This window comes from Lithobates pipiens, unplaced genomic scaffold (assembly GCF_037356315.1).
Source record: "Lithobates pipiens isolate NorthernLeopardFrog02 unplaced genomic scaffold, aLitPip1_a1.2 Scaffold_13, whole genome shotgun sequence".
Taxonomy (NCBI): Eukaryota; Metazoa; Chordata; class Amphibia; order Anura; family Ranidae; genus Lithobates; species Lithobates pipiens.
Window position 1 is genome coordinate 25,856,033 of NW_027507718.1, and position 13,642 is coordinate 25,869,674.

Genomic DNA, 13,642 nt, shown 5'->3' on the forward strand with positions numbered 1-13,642 from the left:
CTGTGCAGGGGCTTCGTGTTGGGGTTCTTACTTTGACACAAGCCCGGTCCATGAACAGGGAGGGGAGGCGTTTGTGGACCAAGAATTGGTTACGCCAGCGTGACCAGTTCTCGCACATGCCTTTGCTCCGTGAGATCCGCGAGAATAGTCCTGATCATTTCTGGATTTTTCTCAGGATGACGGACCCCGTTTTTCACCGTCTGCTGGCTTTGCTGACCCCTTATATCACCAGGCAGGATACCTGCATGCGGCAAGCCATCACTCCGGAGCAGAGGCTCATCGCCACGCTGCGCTACTTGGCGACAGGGAGAAGGACTATATTATGCTAAGTTTTAGCCTTAAACATCACATTCTATGTATCTCATGATTGCTAATGTCTTGCATTTCTTTCCTCATTCCCTAATTACCATCATTGCAATATGCTCTAATTCATATGCTCTGCCCCTTTGTCCTCATGCATATTTGCCTCACTAACTTCCCCACCATGCTCTTCTTGGCCCCTAAAACTATAGTTTAGTCACTTAACAATGTCTTTTGTCAGCTCCATAGTATTGCTTTCCCCTAAACACCCCCTAAAATCTCTAGAAATGCGATGTGTGTGCTTCAATTCATGCAAATGACCTTTTTTTGTTTTTTGGAGTTGTGCCAAACTCATTAGGAACGCCCCTCTCCCCAACTGCTACCTCAGCTGATAGCAATCTTCTATCTGATGACTTGACCCAACCCAATACACACTCTAAATACCTTTTTCATGATCACATTTATGGACAAATTCTCTAAAGCATGTAGTGTAAGGGTCTGCCTCAATACTTTCAAATGCTATTTTTATTTTTTTAACACATACATTTTCTTGCTATGTAATAGCAGAATGTCAAAATGTCCTTCCATTTTGTTATTATGACACTTCTTACCTGCCCGGTGGGCTGCCAATAGTGTAACTAAGGAGGGGCTTCCCAAAGTATCACACATTATTTAGGCATTCAGCTCTCAATCAAGTGGAGAGCGTTACCTGTCCTAAACATCCCCCCTCATTTTTTAGCAAGGGCCCATCAGATGGGGTGGGATATGACTCTCATAAGGGGACCTTATACTTTAGGCTTTAAATACGCATTTAAAAAAATGTTATACTAATTTTGTCCAAAAATGTGGGTGTCTAATTTGCATGCAATGTTGATTTGTCAAATTACTAGTTTTTGTTCTTGTGTCACTACACAGTGTCCTTCAACGCCACAGGAATGGCAAACTGTGGCCTCCCACTTTGCCATTTTTATTAAAGTTGTGCCTTTTTCACCAACAGTGCAAACCCAAGTTCAGAACAAGATGAGGGGACAGTCTCTTCTTCAGATAATCTTATTATGTTGTGGGTCTGCTACACACACACCTTGTTTTTGTAATTAATGTATGTAGTGAATTACTGACCAAAATCGTGCTCATTTTCAGCACCATGGCAGGAAAATGGCATGATTGTCAAAATTTACACCTCACTGTGGGTGCTTTTTACTAAAGGCACATCCACTATGCACTACAAGTGCACTGCAAAAGTACACCTGAAACTGCACTTGGAGTGCAAAGTGGAGTTGCCTTTAGTAAATCGCACTCCTTCTCAGCACAAACTCAAATTTGACTACAAATACATTTTAAGCCCAATGAAAAAGGAAGCCACACATTGTTGAGAATTCAACTTTTTAATACAAACACATTCATATGTGCTTTTATTAAAGGTTTTTAGAACAAACCAAGAGATTTTGTGTATCCAAAACAGAGTTTAATCATATTTTTTTTTACTTGTTTTTTTTGTGTAAACAGGCATGTATCAAAGCGTAAAATACAGAACACAGGAACTTACAAAGTTCAACTTGGAAAAGTGAAGACAATATCAGACCTGAGTATGTACAAACTGGGCTGATATTGCCTTCATCACATGGGGTGTGACCCCTGAAAAATCCAAATTTGGAAGATGCACACAGTGTGTCAACATGTGCTATCTCCCATCATGGGGGATCAATGTACATGCTTTGGGGCTTCAACCCCCTTCATCTCAGACACTTTCCACAAAACATGTACACTGATCCCCCATGATGGGAGATAGTGCATGTTTACACACTCTGTGCATCTTCCAAATTTTTAATTATGCAAAATACAACATTTTTATGTTAAAAAGCAAAAATAAAACCCTATCTAGTTTTTTAGTTTTCACACTCTCCCCAAAATATCAATGATGTTCTTCATTTTATTTTTAACATCATTGATGTTTTGTTGTACAATTTCCAAATCCCTATTGCACCCCATTATCTCCCCGATCAAGATCTGGGCACTTTCACTGGTAAAATGGGAATCTTCCTCCACATCACCTAGAAAACAAAGCAAACAAACACACCATGTAATCCAAATATGGTGATATACATTGATGAGCTTACCGGAAGCTGTGTTCTCCGACACTCACCTGTTGTGGTGACAATTTGTCCAACCTCCACGATCTCTCCTTCCTCCTCCTGCTCCTGCTCCTCTATTTCTTCTTTTGGAAGTTGCCCTTCTTTGGGAGGGGTGTGGTCCCTTGGAAGTGTTGTACAATTGTGTTTTTGGGTCGAGTTACAAGGTGAGAACATTATTGGGGACACTGTTAAGCTGGAATACTTCCCTGCAGAACGATGTTTCTTACGAACGAATGAAACCATGACCTTGAAAGTGGCCATTTTAAAATGCACAACATGAAATCAAAGCACATGGAGCAGTATGCAAGCAAGAATAATCATATGAACACACGACAACTACTTACTTTTTTTAAGAACACGCTTGATCCTTAGGTACTGCTCGTGCTCCCTCAGTTTCAGGTCTGACCAGCGTTTTCTCAGTTGATCCTTGGATTGGCGTACCCCAAAATTCTTCAGAAGACTCTTCACAACTTTATTCATGATCTTGGCCTTTCTGATATTTGGGTTTGGGTAAGGTCCATACTTCCCATCATAGTCGGTCCTGTTCAATATGTCGACCATCTCCAACATCTCTCCAAAAGACATATTTGAGGCCTTAAATCTTGTCTTCCTGGATCAGGACGTTTCAGGCTCCGGGCTTTCCTCACCCTCCTCCTCGTTAGTGGAACTATTAGTGCGCACCTGTGTTCTCTCCGCCATGTGCTCTCCCCACTGTGCGGGAAGCGAAGGGGCGGGGAATAGTCTGGAAAGAACGTCAGGGGCGGGCGGAGTTTCACGCATGCGCACTGTATATAAAACGCAACACATGTGTATTGTCCGTACGATCTGGGAGGAGAGTGTGAGGCACGGACGCGGCGAATGTGGAAACGAAGGTAACATTTTTAACTTGGTGCTTCACTAGACTAGACTGCTTGTATCTAGGCCGATGTTGGGACAAGATTAGGAGGGATTTTAATTGCATTATTAGTATTTGAGGGTTTGTCTTGTGTTGTGTCTTGCAGACAAAATGGATCCATTCAACAATGCCAACTTTATAGGGCTATTCATAGAACTGTACATGGAGATGCCCTGCCTGTGGCAGTTCCACAACAAGTTTTATAATGACAGATCAAAAAGGAACGCAGCACTGGAGAAACTGCTTGCTTTGTTGCAGATCATGGTCCCCACGGCAGACATGACCTATCTGAATCGCAAAATTGTGGCCATGAAGCTTACATATTTCAGGGAGAGAAAGAAGCACCTGGAGTCCTTGAGAGCAGGAGATCCAGATGCTGTTTATTACCCCAGGATGGTGCACTTTGACAGGCTGCATTTTCTGGTAGACCAAGGGGTACCCAGGCCACCACTCAAGCCACCACTCTCCAGGCTTCCTCAAAGGCATCCTTCACCACCAGCTGAGGCTTCTGATGTCCAACCTGGGCCTTCCAGGCAGCACCATGTGGTGGGGCCCAGCTTGAGACAGATATTGCATTGTTGAACATATTTCTTGTGTTACATTTAATGATGTTAACTAGATGTTCTTATTGATCAGTAAGTTGAGATTTCTCCAAGTGGTTTACATCTCAAGAGACAGTAGTGACCAAAAATGTTTGGGACGGGAAAGAAAAACGCTGGTATCAGAATGATAGTCTGTTCTATTTGGTAACATTCAATTAGCAAAAGCCAGGAGCACAAAATGGTGTGATTGATGATCAAAAACTAAAACTATGTCCCCTTTTCATACACAGGATGACCTCAGTCGGGGGGAGGCTGTGGCAAGTGGCAGCCAGGATTTCCACCAACGCCCTCCTCCTCCTGCCTCAGCTACAGGGGCCCAGCCACAGCCTGGAAGGATGCCTGGTGGGAAGTCCCAAAGGAAGACCAGAGAGTGATGGCCTGGGTTGAGTCTGGTGTGCCAGAAGATGCAGCCTCTTGAAGATCCACATCCTGGGGACAGAAATGGCATCTGAATTTCCTGCTCTCTAGGACTTTGGGACCAGACTTCTCTCCCTGAGATATCTACTCCTCAGGCTACCAATTTTTTAATATCTCATTTAGTCATGTCTGCCCTGGGGGCCAAAGGCTGCACCAAAGTTAAGAAGTTTCTCCAGTGCTGCGTTCCTAGTTTTATTTTCTAGCGAACAAAATACATTTTTTTTTTCTTTGATGAAATACTTGTGTAATGTGTTTTTCTTCAAAAAGGCCAGTTTATTTGTGAGCAGGCAGGTACATTTCAAAAATACAAAGTGAACTAAATAACAAGGGGTAACAACACTAAACAACCTCCTGTAGATTAAAAAAGAAACAGAAAATATAAAAAATACAATAATGTTGTTGTTGTAAGTTTACACACAAAAAAAAATAATAAAATAAATACGGAGAAATGAGAAAAGTGTCTTTAAAGGAGATTTTTAGGGAATCCCCCCCCCCCCCAAAAACATCCAAAAAATAAAAAAACAAATCAAAAATTGTGTAGATGTGATGTAAACTAAAATTGTATTGCTGAAATGGTTAAAAAAAGAGTAATGAAATCCGTTCGGGAGAAGTATGTGTGTCTATGAGCATCAAAAGACGTTCGTTCTTGCAGCATTGTTAAAGAACGCGTTTGATGAATTAATTTTTAACATTGCAGCGTGACGAATGTGCTATATCGCTTACGAGCAGTAGTTTTACCTGAGCGAGCAATTCCGTGTCGGAATTTGAATGTAAGCATGCGTGGCACTTGGTCCGATCAAAATGCTCTACACATGATCGGATTAGGTCCGACCGGCCCAGTTGGTCGGGAAATATTTCCAACATGTTGGAAAATTGGGTCCGACGGAGATTCGGACGAAATCAGTCCGATTCATACCACACACAGTCGGATTATCCGACAACGCGGTCCGATAAGACGCATTCCGACTGATTCTCCGACCATGTGTACAAGGCTTAAGAATGTTAATGCTGATGTGTAATTGATATTGTCACCTGTATGCTGAAGTTACAATAGAAAAGGCTGCAATAGGCATGCTTTACTAATTTCCTTATAGTTTTGACCCAAAAAGGGGCGTTTCATGATTTGAGTATGACTAATTTTCATAAGGACAAACTAAATGCAGGATATGGTTGGTAAATTGCCCAGTTTTGGCATGAAACAATTGATGTCACATACTGTACATGTTATACAGTATATTGTATGTACAAACACAATCTCCCATTGAAGAGATCTCCAGAGCATAAGAATATCTTCTAAGCCCTTGTACACACGGTCGGACATTCCGACGGAAAATGTCCAATTGGACCATGTTGTCGGATAATCCGACTGTGTGTGGGCTCCATCAGACTGTTTCCGATGGACAAAGTTTTAGAGCTGGGCTATAAAACTTTCCATCAAACATGATCCAATCGGACTTTGTCCGATTGTGTGTAGAGAATTCTGATCAGACAAAGTGCCACGCATGCTCAGATCAAATTCCTAGACCAAAGCTATTGGCTACTAGCCTGAACGTAGTCCCGTCGTAATGAAATGTCATCACGTTACGTACGATCGGATTTTCCGACAACTTTGTCTGACTGTGTGTATGCAACACAAGTTTTGGACAAAATTCGATGGATTTTGTTGTCGGAATGTCCGACCGTGTGTACAAAGGCTTAGGGATTTTAGTGTGGTAACAACCCGATGGAGCAAAGAGTATGAAGGTAATAGGGTGGAGAGTTGATGTTAGTGCAGATTCACCATAACTGTGGAAAAGGATTGTTCAACACATGTGGGAAGCACTTTAATAATGTGTGATAATCCTAGGATAAGAATGGAGAATAGTGGTATTGTGTAAGAAAATCAAATGTTAATGATGCTTTGACAATAGGTTACTTGTTTCTGTTTAAGCAGTGTATTTAATATTACAATGTCCTTGATTTTTTTTCACCTGATGGTTTGGCTTCTAAAACATTTTTGTGGAGTATTAGAGAATATATAAATGTTATGTTCTTAGATGAAGTTATAATTTACATTCTCATTTATCCACATTTAACAATTTTCTTGGCAAATTTAAATGAAGTCTTGAGAAAAAGCTACGAGTAAGTAATATTTCTATTGAAGTATGAATTAAAAAGAAATGTTTGATATGGTAAATAACAAGCACATAATGGGTTTCAATGGGATATGGAAATTTGAACCACAAGGAAAGAGATCCCTCTATAAAGAAATATGAAGGAAGAAATATAAACCTGAAATTAAGTGCATATTTCTAGTATTTTGCAGAAAGGAATATACCACACTTCCATAACACACAGTTATTTATTTCTGCTGGATGTCAAAGGCTTTTCTAAGTCAGTAAGTCTGCCTCAAGGGCAGAGTGTTAATGTTGGTCATCTAAGGCCACAGTCATTAAAGCCCAAGCAAATACATAATTTTTAACAATATTTTGTGTCTCAGTGGAAAAGATTAGCAGCTCTTTTTCCAAGGAGTCGTGATCTTCACCATAGCAATCCATAGCAATTGAGTTTGGACCAGTGCACAAACAAGGTCCATAAAAAACATGGATGAGTGAGTTTGGGGTGAGGGAACTGGACTGGTCTGCACAGTCCTGACCTCAACCAATAGAAAACCTTTGGGATGAATTAGAGCGGAGATTGAGCGCCAGGCCTTCTCATTCACATCAGTGCCTGACCTCACAAATGCGCTTCTGGAAGAATGATCAAACGTTCCCATAGACACACTCCTAAACCTAATGGACAGCCTTCCCAGACAAGTTGAAGCTGTTATAGCTTCAAAGGGTGGGCCAGCTCAATATTGAACCCTAAAGAATAAGACTGGGATGCCATTAAAGTTCATGTGCGTGTAAAGGCAGGCACCCCAATTCTTTTGGTAATATAGTGTATATAGTGATCTTATGTCACTGTTTTCCACAACTTCTCCAACTTTAGAGTCACTCAATAAAGTGTCCTGTGTCATTTTTTAATACAAGTGTCCTCACAAATTGTGCTTCAAACAAACCAGTGCAATAGTGATAGACAGGTGTCTTCACATATTTAACTTCAGACACAAATAGTGCACAGAGACACAGAGAAAAAAAACACCCACTATAGGTAAGTCATAATGCGTTTTTATATACATGATTTTTATTGGCACCATCCCCTTACAGGATGAATCACTCTGCATCTCCTTTTACTTGTGTTTCATCCACATAAACTCATATCATGCAGATGAGGGAATAAAAGGAATCCGCCATGGCACAAAATATTTTAACTACTTTATTCATAAAAATCACAAAAAAGCTACTCACAAAGTCTCAATAAAAAAATGCTTCTCCATGCACTAAGGTTTAGGTGCATGGGTGTTAATAATACTCGGGTATCCACTCCATGTAAACATGCCAAGAGGTCTCTTCCTGTTCCCTGGGTGTAGATCAACATCACTTGTGGGTGTAGTGTGCAGGATGATGTCACCTCCTTTGCATTTCATCACATTGCAAACCCAGCTATATCTATGCCCCGATGACAAAACGCGTCGGATCAATGCTTGTACACTTGCTGCCATCTTGGAACCTGCCAATCGGAACCTTTCTCCTGTATGCTGTACATGCTTCCCTTTCATTGGTATCTTGTAGGGATGAGCTTCGTGTTCGAGTCGAACATACGTTCGACTCGAACATTGGCTGTTCGTCCGTTCGGCGAAGTCCGAACATTTTGGTCCGTTCGCACCAAATTCGTGTGGCGCTCACGGCCCACAATGCACTGCGATGGCGCAGTGCATTGCTGGCTCATGATTGGCCAAGCATGCACTGTGACCCCGCATGCTTGGCCAATCGCAGCGCCAGCAGCGAGGAGAGCCATGATTGGCCACAGGCAGGATGCCTGTGGCCAATCATAGCTCAGGCTGTGTAGTGCACGCCCCACACTATATAAGGCCGCCAGCGCGGCGGCCTTGTGTAGTGTGTTGGCGTCTGAAGCAGTGGGTGTTCTGTGTACCTTCAACACAGTACACACCGATAGTTTTCGGACGATTTTCGATCTTGCTGTTGTGTAGTGGTTATTGTCTGCGTGCCCTGACCGCAGTATACACCGCTATATTCACCTCACCTATATAGCTAGTGATCTATCTTTTATAATAGAGCTTGCAGTCAGTAGTGTTAGGAGATAGTGCGTGCTGTCTGAGTGCTCTGTACCCAGTACATACCGCTATATCCACCTACATAGCTGTTCTCTATTTGAGCCCACTTGCCATCTGCAGGAGTTAATGGAAGTTGTGTGTGCTTCCAGCACAGCACAGTATACATCTGTATATACCCCTTTATCTCTGGTGTTCTATAATAAAGGCATCTGCAGGAGTTAGTGGGTGTTCTGTGTACCTTCAACACGGTACACACCGATCGTTTTTGGACGATTTTTGATCTTGCTGTTGTGTAGTGGTTGTTGTCTGCGTGCCCTGACCACAGTATACACCGCTATATTCACCTCACCTATATAGCTAGTGATCTATCTTTTATAATAGAGCTTGCAGTCAGTAGTGTTAGGAGATAGTGCGTGCTGGCTGCGTGCTCTATACCCAGTACATACCGCTATATCCACCTACATAGCTCTTCTCTATTCGAGACCACTTGCCATCTGCAGGAGTTATTGGAAGTTGTGTGTGCCTCCAGCACAGCACAGTATACATCTGTATATACCCCTTTATCTCTGGTGTTCTATAATAAAGGCATCTGCAGGAGTTAGTGGGTGTTGTGTGCCTCTAGCACAATATACACTACCCAACTGCTTTTTTACCCAACTCCCTTCAGGCCATTACCATGTCTGGAAGGCCAGCAAGGAGAGGCAGACAGGCGCGAGCCGATAAAAGAGGGCAAGCAGGCTCTGTGTCTAGAGACAACAGTGCTGGTCGTGGACGCGGTGCATTGTCATCAGCACGTGGCCATGGGACACGCTTGTCCTTCTTTTCGGCAGCTGGACATGTTGAACTGCAACATGCCAAGGACTTGGTAGAGTGGATGACCAAGCCCTCTTCATCCTCCTCATCCTCTCTCACCCAGTCTCAGGGTAGTAGCAAAGCAGCTGCCAACACATTGTCTTCCCTCCTCTCAATGTCATCATCAGTGACTCCTTCCCTAGACCCACCACGTCCTCCTGAGGAGTCTCCTGAACTCTTTGAGCACAGTGTTGGGTACATGCTCCAGGAGGATGCCCAGTGTTTTGTGGGCTCTGATGATGACACTCAGCTAGAGGAAGGCAGTAGCGTGAGCGCAGAGAGAGGGGATGCTCAAGAAGGACAGCAATCTGGCAGTCATGTTCCACAAGCTGCAGCATACTGCCAGGTTTGCTACAGCGATGAAGAGGGAGGGGATGATGAGGGCACTGACTCCACGTGGGTGCCTGGAAGGAGAGAGGAGGAGGAGGAGGAGGCACATGTCCAACGAGGCAGGATGCCCTCCGAGGGCCAGCTTAGGGGCAGCACACCGACTGAATCACACCGCAGAGCTCCGCCTGTGCAGAGCGCTGCCTCTGCGCGTTATTCTAAAAGTTCTTTGGTGTGGGCCTTTTTTGAGACGAGTGCATCAGATCGCACCGCTGCTATTTGCAACATATGTCTCAAGCGTATCTCACGTGGCCAAAACATCAGCCGCTTGGGCACCACATGCTTGACCAGACATATGTTGACCTGCCATGCAGCTCGTTGGCAAGCGTACCTCAAAGACCCACACCAAAGAACAAAGCGGACCTCTCCTTGCTCCTCATCAGCTGGCATCTCCAACCCCACTAGACCTTCAGTCCTCTCTGAAACCTGCTCTGAGAGGAATGAAGGTGTAGAATTAGGTGTGTCACAGCCAAGTGCTTCCGGGAACTCTGCTAGCGGTACACCCACGTCCGATTATAGCAGGCAAATGTCCCTGCCCCAGCTGCTGGACTGGCGAAAGAAGTTCACTCACAGCCATCCACATGCCCAGCGGTTGAATGCTAGCTTGGCTAAATTGCTAGCACTTCAACTGCTGCCTTTTCATTTGGTAGACTCGGCCCCCTTCCGTGAGTTTGTACAATGTGCGGTTCCTCAGTGGCAGGTCCCCAAACGCCACTTTTTCTCACGGAAGGCGATTCCGGCTCTCTACCGGCATGTGGAAGGCAATGTCCTTGCCTCGCTGGACAGGGCGGTCAGCGGTAAGGTGCATATTACCGCTGACTCATGGTCCAGCAGGCATGGACAGGGACGTTACCTGTCTTTCACGGCCCATTGGGTCACTCTTCTGGCAGCTGGGAAGGATGCAGGACAAGGTGCAGTAGTGTTGGAGGTTGTTCCACCACCACGCCTCCAAAATGCTACTATTGGTTGTGACACACCTCTCTCCTCCACCCCCTCCTCTTCTTCTTCCTCCATGGCCTCTTCCAGTGCTCTGTCCTCAGAACCAGCGGTGCTCCGTAGGCATTCCAGGGGCTACGCAAGTACGCAGGCAAAACGATGCCATGCCGTGCTTGCGCTGGTTTGTTTGGGGGACAGGAGCCACACTGGGGCGGATGTTTTGTCAGCTCTGCAGGGGCAGGCCGAGAGGTGGTTGACGCCACGCCAGCTTAAGCCAGGAATGGTGGTTTGCGACAATGGCACCAACCTCCTCTCCGCCCTCCGACAGGGACAACTGACCCATGTGCCCTGTGTAGCTCACGTCCTTAACCTGGTGGTGCAGCGGTTCTTGGGCAGGTACCCCGGCTTACAGGATGTCCTGAAGCAGGCCAGGAAAGTCTGTGTGCATTTCCGCCGATCATTTAAGGCCTGTGCTCGGCTGGCTGAGCTCCAAAAGGAGTTGAACCTGCCCAAGAACCGCCTTATATGTGACATGCCCACCAGATGGAACTCAACATTGGCCATGCTGCAGCGGCTGCACACGCAACAGAGGGCCATCAATGAGTACCTGTGCGACTACGGCACCAGGACAGGGTCAGGGGAGCTCGGTTTTTTCTCACCACGCCAGTGGGGCATGATCAGGGATGCATGCACTGTCCTGTCACCGTTTGAGGAGGCCACAAGGATGGTGAGCAGTGACAGTGCATGCATCAGTGACACTGTACCTCTTGTCCACCTCTTGGAGCATACGCTGCGTGGAATAATGGACAGGGCACTTGAGGCAGAACAGAGGCAGGAAGAGGAGGACTTCCTTGCCTCTCAAGGCCCCCTTTATCCAGACAGTGTTCCTGCTGTGCCACCCATCACACAGGAAGAGGATGAGGAGGAGGAAGAGGAGGAGGAGGATGATTGTGTCAGCATGGAGGTGGAGGCTGGCACTCAGCATCAGCATCAGCAGCAGCAGCAGCAGCAGCAGCAGTCTTGTAGGGATGATTTACAGTCCCAAGAAACACGTGGACTTGTACGTGGCTGGGAGGAGGTAGCTGCGGATCATGTTGTCCTTAGTGACCCAGAGGACTCCGGACCGAATGCCTCAGCTAACCTACGCTGCATGGCCTCCCTGATCCTGCAAAGCCTGCGGAAGGATCCTCGTATTCTTCGGATCAAGGAGAGGGACCATTACTGGCTGGCCACTCTCCTTGATCCACGGTACAAGGGTAAGGTTGCCGACCTTATCTTGCCATCACAGAGGGAGCAGAGGATGAGACATCTCCGGGAGGCCTTGCAGAAAGGTCTGTGCAACGCGTTCCCAGAGACTGGGAGGTTACAAACTCCTGGTCCTGGACAACGTGTTGCTGAGGCATCGGTCAGAAGGAGCGGTGGAGAAGGTGGCTGTCTGACTGATGCTTTTAGACAATTTTTTAGTCCGCAGCCCCAAGGTATGATCGATTCCAGCACCCATTGCCAGCTTCTGATTTACATGGTGCAGGAATACCTAGGGGCAAGGTCAGACTTGGACACCTTTCCCACCGAAAATCCTCTGGCTTACTGGGTCTTGAGGATGGATCACTGGCCAGAGCTTGCACAGTATGCAATTGCGCTACTGGCCTGTCCTGCATCCAGCGTTCTTTCGGAACGCAACTTCAGTGCTGCTGGTGGCTTTGTTACCGATCACAGGGTGCGCCTGTCCACCGAATCAGTTGATCGACTGACCTTCATCAAGATGAATCAGTCTTGGATCACCCACAGCTACCAAGCACCTGAAGCTGATGTAACAGAATAATTTTTTTTGAAATATCACATCCCTTCAAGACTGCCTATGCTGATGCTGAGTGACTGTCCTGTTATGTTGATTGTCTATCCTCTTCCTCCTCCGCTGATATGTTGGAAGAACATTTCTGGTTCTGGTTGATGCCATCAGCCCTAATTTTTCTGCCCCTGTTTAACAGGGGCGTTTAATTACAATTTTTGATGCAATGCTTTGCAGCAGGGCTAATTCCTGCAATAAAACTAGAGTATATGGCAGAGGTTGCAGTGTGGTGGCACCAGCACCAGTGCCTAAGGCCCAATTTTTCTGCCCCTGTTTAAATGGGGCGTTTAATTACAATTTTTGATGCAATGCTTTGCAGCAGGGCTAATTCCTGCAATAAAACTAGAGTATATGGCAGAGGTTGCAGTGTGGTGGCACCAGCACCAGTGCCTAAGGCCCAATTTTTCTGCCCCTGTTTAACAGGGGCTTTAAGTACAATTTTTGATGCAATGCTTTGCAGCAGGGCTAATTCCTGCAATAAAACTAGAGTATATGGCAGAGGTTGCAGTGTGGTGGCACCAGCACCAGTGCCTAAGGCCCAATTTTTCTGCCCCTGTTTAACAGGGGCGTTTAAGTACAATTTTTGATGCAATGCTTTGCAGCAGGGCTAATTCCTGCAATAAAACTAGAGTATATGGCAGAGGTTGCAGTGTGGTGGCACCAGCACCAGTGCCTAAGGCCCAATTTTTCTGCCCCTGTTTAACAGGGGCGTTTAAGTACAATTTTTGATGCAATGCTTTGCAGCAGGGCTAATTCCTGCAATAAAACTAGAGTATATGGAAGAGGTTGCAGTGTGGTGGCACCAGCAGCAGTGCCTAAGGCCAAATTTTTCTGCCCCTGTTTAACAGGGGCGTTTAATTACAATTTTTGATGCAATGCTTTGCAGCAGGGCTAATTCCTGCAATAAAACTAGAGTATATGGCAGAGGTTGCAGTGTGGTGGCACCAGCACCAGTGCCTAAGGCCCAATTTTTCTGCCCCTGTTTAAATGGGGCGTTTAATTACAATTTTTGATGCAATGCTTTGCAGCAGGGCTAATTCCTGCAATAAAACTAGAGTATATGGCAGAGGTTGCAGTGTGGTGGCACCAGCACCAGTGCCTAAGGCCCAATTTTTC